The following is a 6,931-nucleotide window of genomic DNA, read 5'->3' on the forward strand; positions in this document are numbered from 1 at the left end:
CTCATCTGCTTTAATTACCATATTTAATTTTAAAACAAATGTGAATAAAATCTGACTCCTTCCAAATGGCTTGAGAATTAAGCTGAAACCCATAATTAGATGCAGGCTTAGCCCCTTGTGTGATAGTTTGAAAGCATAATTAATATTCATGTTGTTAGTGTATAAGCTACAAATCCCTGTTGAGTAAATGCAGCATTCTTGTCACAACTGGATGTTTATGTGGAGAAAACAATAGGAGAAAGAGCCACAGTCAGCATCTGCCACTTAATTCTAGTGCTTACAATACAAAACTCAAATCATGAGCAGCTAGTTATCTGTAAACAAAGTGAGAGTAGGTAGGAAATTGTCTCTCAGAAGATTTCAGATTACTGTTTTCTAATGCAGCCAATCAGCACAAAGAAAAACAAAAGAAGCACATACTGCATCGGGTAACAACATTGTTGTTCTCTGTTGAAATGATCATGTCTTTATGTGAAAATTACAGCTTACACAAATAGAAGTGGAAGAATAGCGGCTGGAAAACATTCATCTGGTCTTGAAATGTTCAGAAGATATTTAAAAGTGCAGGTATTTTAATATTGCTTGTAAAGATTAGTAAGTAAACTGTTTCTACAGAATGGCCAATAATTAAAAGTTACATGCTTGAATGAAATTTGGTCAAAAATGTGTTTTTGTTTCATCTACCGGTAAACTCTTTTCTTAATGGAAGAGCCTGAGGTAACATTGCTATGATTATTGTTGAATGTTATGAATGTGTAATTCATTAAAGTTAAAAAAAGAAATTGCTCCAACAAATTGCAAAATAATGAAATGCATCCAGGAGGAAGTTTTTTAATGAGACACAAACTTTTAATCTGAGCACTGAAAATGTTTGTACAGTATGTGAAATATGTACAGTTTTCCAAAACTCAAATTTTAATCTATGGTATTTATCCAGAAAATGTTTAATATTTTTAGATGTTTTATTAGTTTAAATAAACATTAAGGATACAACAGAGTTCCAACAAACTTCCAGATTATTTTCTACCTTCAATAACTAAACACAAAAATGTCCATCGCTTCTTCCATCAGTTTCTTAAAATCCTTTCAACAAGTTTTCATAATTTTACCCCATAGTTTCCAAACTCTGGAATAGAGCTAGTTTGTTTTCTATCTACTGTATTTGCTATCCTCTCTTAAATTTTCAAATAATCTATCCAAACAGTTTTCAGAAAGTAATTTTTTTAACTGATTATAACTAAAAATCTCCCTGTCTTTTCTCACTTTAACTGAGCCACGTAATGTTGCAGGGTAGTATCTCCAAAGTATGCAGATGGTGAAATGTAAAACATGTCAGTACAACCTTATCCTCAAAGTCCAAGTGGCCTTGCAGAAGCATGTTGAGCAGCCAAGAGGCTTGTGGCACACAGCAGGGGCTGGAAGCTAGTCAGCTAGCTGCAAGCCTCAGATGCCAAAGGCACCATACAAAGCCATTCACTACCACTGCAAGGTTCAATGCGAATGAACAATAGCAGGCAAGCTCCCTTAGACTCTTTCTTGCTTTCAGGAAGACTTATATAAGAAAGATCTGCATGGCTGCCAAAATACTGCTGGCCTCTTTTCACTTTCAGCTCCTGCAGGATCTGATTAAGAAGAATGTCCACGGCTTCTGCCACAACCGCTGGGAGAACCTTCTTCCAGAAGCACCTGTGCTTACAAACTGAAATCAAAAACCTTCCAATTTGGCTGAAGCAAGAGAACATGTAGCCTTGCTTGGAGATGAGCCTGGACACACACCCAAACACACTAACCGCATTCACCCCTTTTGTATTGGTCCACTAAATTAAATGCCCAACATGATCCGAAGTTCTTAATGCTAAGCTGTACCAAAACTAACATTTACATACTCTACATTAAGGGTTTCAAGGGAAATTAAACACAGTCTAAACAAAAGAACATACATGTGTCAAGACAGTACAGTATCTGAGCCCATCTATCAACTTAAAAATCATCTATCTAGTACAATCCAAAGACATACTGACAAGGACTTTTTTTGGCATCATGTATAACCGGTTTGCATAATTGATTAGCTTACCCTTACATTTCACCTTGACTTAGTGAGTCTAAAGAATGATCTCATTATAACGCCGTACCTTCGGGCTTGTTTTGCTAATAGATGTAAACTGTTAAACATTGTGCTGTTAGTGCTCTCCCTCAGCAAATATACAGCTAGCAACAATACAGCCACAAATAATAGTATAGTACAGAATGCATTACTTTCTGTGTTGCTCATCACGTGGGTGGCAAAAATCCATAACAAAAAACATAAATATAAGAAAAACAGGATATTCAGGATAGTTTTGTTATGCCTGGTACTTCATAAGAAGTAGGAAATATGATGGCTGGACCATGGCAGAATTCGAATAAAAGTACAAACGTATTGATTAGCAATACTAAATTGAGCAAAGCTTTTAAATTGAAAGTGTTGAATATAAATACTAAATCAGGAAGGAGTTGGGAAACCATGAGGCAACCCAACATGAAAACAAACATTCGGTAGCAACCATGTTTGTTATATTATACAGCATAGATAATGGGCAAGAAAGATGTACTTAAAATTGATTCTTCAACAAAAAAATTACTCGCTTCAGTGAAGCTTCACTCAGCTGTGAAATTAAGAGCAATCAGTCTAATGAAGTATTGTGTTTCCAAATTTAGAGTATATACACCGCAGTGTCCAGTCTTATCTTCAAGCTTTAGTCTTCATGCATCAGCATCAACTGTAGCTACAAAACGTGGCTTTGTTTAATTGAACAAACAGCAGGCCTATGTTTTTGCAAGCTAGTTAATTAACCATCACGCTGTTGTTAATATTTTACTAGCTAGCACATGCTAGCTTGTGTGCTAATCAGATGACACAGTATTGAGTAGCTTTTAGCCAACAAACTGTTGTTAGCCACAAAAGAAATTGGTTAGCCAAATATATGTCCCCATCAAAGATATTAAACAAATTGAAAAGAAAGAAATAGCCAAGAGCTGAAGACAATATTATGTTAAACAAAAGGTGTGTTTGGTTAACTAAAAATCTTTCATAGTGGAGATTTAAATAATACACCACCTTCAATTAAAATCAATTCAATGTATTTATAGTATCAAATCATAACAAGAGTTATCTCAAGACACTTTACAGATAGAGTAGGTCTAGACCACACTTTATAATTTACAAAGACCCAACAATTCCAGAAATTCCCCCAAGAGCAAGCATTTAGCGCGACAGTGGCGAGGAAAAACTTCCTTTTAGGGAGAAACCTCGGGTGGTGACGAAAACTTCCTTTTAGGGAGAAACCTCTGACAGACCCAGACTCTTGGTAGGCGGTGTCTGACGGTGCCGGTTGGTGGTGTGATGAACAGTGGCAATAATAGTCACAATATTGGTTGTAGTAGTTCATGGTGTAGCAGGGCACTGCAGAGCGTAGCAGGGTGTAGCGGGGCATAGCAGGGCGCGGAGCAGGACCATGGCGACAGCTGCAACCATGATTTAGGTGACACTCTAATCCAAGGGAAACTGCTGGGCGAAAAAAAAACATAAGGACTCCGGGGAATAAGCTCCCCAGAGCTAGGTTAGTAACAAGCTAATAAGTACAGTAACTTCAAATTTAAATTAAAGCATTGCAAAATGGAATACAGATACAGCTTGATGCTGTATCAAGCTTATAGTTATTGATCAAATACACCATAACTTGTACTGTATACTTTGTAAAATAAAAGTGTGACAGGAGCCCTGTGGCTAAAACAGCAAGTGTGTAGTTTCACAGTGAAATGGTGGACAGGCTATTGCCTTTAACTCTGACTACTGGGGCAGAATTCCTAACTCCACACTTCCCAAAGAGGTGACAAAAACGTATGCAGAGGTATATCGAAATGAAAGACCTCCCAGTTGTGGTTTTTCCACACACTTGCAGGTAGACATAGAAAAGAGAAACATACAGGTCTTGAATACCAAATGATTCTCAGTATATTTCATAAATGGCCTTGAAAATCCTGGAGACAAATTGACCATTTTTCGTCATTTCCCCCACCCCACTGCTGACAAATAATGACACTACTGTAGCCATTACATAATCTCACTTTGTGCAGTATGTTCAGTTGTAGCAGCTCCTCTGTTATTATGGGCACTCAGAAAAGAGCAATGTAGGAGAGGAGGCAGTGATCATGTCCATCTGCTGTATACAGTGTGGTTTCAACCTTTTAATATGTCTCTATAACATTAAATATTAATGAATTAATAAGCTCTCTTGTGAAATAACTCAAACTGATACAACTTTGGCAGAATTATCTTGTATTCATGTAGGATCCCATTTCTCATAATAATTTTGATGATTTGCTGATTTTTAAAATTTGAAAAAAAGCTTTAACATTTTGAGTATCAATTCAATTCAATTCAATTTTATTTATAGTATCAAATCATAACGAGTTATCTCGAGACACTTTACAGATAGAGTAGGTCTAGACCACACTCTATAAATTCCAAAACCCCAACAATTACAGTAATTCCCTCAAGAGCAAGCATTAGCAGTGGCTATTGCAACAGTGGCAAGGAAAAATTCCCTTTTAGGAAGAAACCTTGGCAGACCCAGACTCTATCAATACCATATTCTGGTGGAACATTTCAAATCAACCATGCACAAAGTGACATATGCTACAAGTAAAAAGTTTTTTAACTAACACATTAAAAAACACTTAACTGATAGTTTTAGCCACACACAATTTAGTCCCAACAGTCTCAGTTGAACCAATTTCATGCTTCTGTGATCGAACAAAGTACTTAAATGGATTAGCATCTGCAAAAAAAGTCCAAAAGATATGCCCAACATCAAAAATCCAAAGCAATCTGGTCCCTGCCTCTGTCTTTAGCCACACATACAGTACACTCTACTGTGCAATGCAGGAATGCCATAAAGCAAAGGCATGGCACAGAAGAACAATAACGCTGCATGCAAACAAATTAACTGTCATGTACTTATGTTAGTTAATTATGAAAAGGGCTCATGCAGCACATGCCACAATCACAGTCCCACAATGCTCCTGGTTGTGTAGTGGCCAGGAGAGTCCTGCTACTTTGTGCTGAAAAGGTCATCCTGCCTCAGCCTCTGTGGGGGCCTGTGGCAGTCGCACAGAAATGGAAATGTCCCCATGTGATGTGACAATTAATTTGACTGCTGTTAACAAGGTAAGTACATCAGATGTGGGCGCATCTGTTCAGAGGGACCTTGCTTCTTCCTCTGCTTCCTCCCTTTTTGTCTTTCAGTTGAGATGGAGCTGTTACACTGTTTACCTCCCTTTTCAAAGCCAATTATTTTGTTCATCAGAACGTAACGATGTGAGCTATTTTCTTCCAGCTCCTTGTCACCGACTGAGCACAATTAATTTAATGCAGAGGCGAACGTTTTCCTCAAGACTCCTCTTTCTCTAAACTTAATTGGAAGCGTAAATGCTTTGAAAGATGGCACTGTCATTGAAAGTTAAGCGTGCGTCCGTGTGTGTGTGTGTGTGTGTGTTCATGTCTGTCTGGCCGGCTATTTGGATGTCTGTGTGCATCTAAACATTTGACCTGTCTCATACTTTTGTTTACTTCTCTTGACAGGACATCAAAATGAGTATTACTTGGAGGGGAAGGAAAACACAGTGTGAGTGAATACAGAACGCCTGTAATTGGGTCTTATTTCACAGCCAGACAACACAGAGAAGAGCGACTTGGTTTGCATGAGAATTACAACAACCATTGACTGATATTTTGATGAGAACGACTTTGACTATTCAACTCTTTTATAGCAAACAACCAAATGCACTGCACAGGGGTATAGGTACGAAGAAATCTGGGCCTCTCAAAAGGAATATTAATCTGTGTTTGGGATATTTGTGGCATCCCTAGCATCCCGACATCTTAACTCAAGTGGTGAAGCAGTGACAATTCATTAAATGTGAAGATGAATAAATGGAGACATTTTTCAACCTGGGTCTTATTCTTGTAATAATAATTTTGCCCTAGCCACCTCTATTGTAAAAAGAGACAGATTGGAAAATCGTGACTCTGAGAGAGCAATGGAAAATCACAATGTATTCTGCTCATTAGGAGTACACCACCAATTTAGCATTGCAGTCCTGAAACATTGTCAGTCTCACAATGAACTTTTTTTTTTATAAAGGAGCGAGTTAATGCCGCAAACGTCTTATCTATTCCACACATTCTTCTTCCTTGTCAAAACCTGGCACCTACATTTCCCACAATGCATCTCCACTTCCGACAATTTGGACGGAGATTACGGAGCGGCTAATGTCACCACTCACCACCAGGCTCAAGCAGAGAAGAGGAGCAGGCTACAGAGGTCTGGTAAACACTTCATTCTCCACAGATCCAGATTTGTTTACATTTTTTACAGTCTCCAGACTTACGTGACATCACTTGAGGCAAGTTATCAGATTTTACGTAGCTCCCTCTGGAGCCAACAAATGCTTCTTACAAAATGTTTCACATATGCAGTCATACTCTCCAAAACCTGTAAACCGACATTAAAGGAGTTAATCTTGATCACTATAAATATGCTAGTACAGTGGGGCGAGCTAGCTACCAGCAGGATGTCTGAGTTGAAAACACATCTTGTTGTCACGTAAGGGCCCTGTTCATGTTGCACAGACATTTGAATTGTATTACTAGCACCACTTTGGCTAGTTTTTTTTCTTCTATCGAGTGTACTAGCATATTTATAGCGATCAAGATTAACATAAAATATGTCCGGAGTTCTCCTTTAATGTGCAAAATCAGTGGACAAATAAAACAGATCAAAATAAAACACTTGCAAATGCTGTATTTAGAAGATGACATATGTTTTGACAATACCATTTTACAAATATGTCCACTATTAAACCCCCTATTCCCTCTCACAGATATCAG

General features: G+C 37.9%; 1 long non-coding RNA gene across 1 annotated transcript in view; it reads left to right on the forward strand.

Moving 5' to 3' along the window:
* LOC120552160 overlaps positions 1 to 5,991 on the forward strand; it is a 40,974-nt gene extending 34,983 nt beyond the window's left edge. The window contains exon 3 of the long non-coding RNA XR_005637966.1: positions 5,624 to 5,991. This is a non-coding gene — a long non-coding RNA (uncharacterized LOC120552160). The remainder of the gene's footprint in view (positions 1 to 5,623) is intronic.
* Positions 5,992 to 6,931: the final 940 nt, after the last annotated feature.

The sequence above is a fragment of the Perca fluviatilis genome, chromosome 22 (assembly GCF_010015445.1).
Source record: "Perca fluviatilis chromosome 22, GENO_Pfluv_1.0, whole genome shotgun sequence".
Taxonomy (NCBI): domain Eukaryota; kingdom Metazoa; phylum Chordata; class Actinopteri; order Perciformes; family Percidae; genus Perca; species Perca fluviatilis.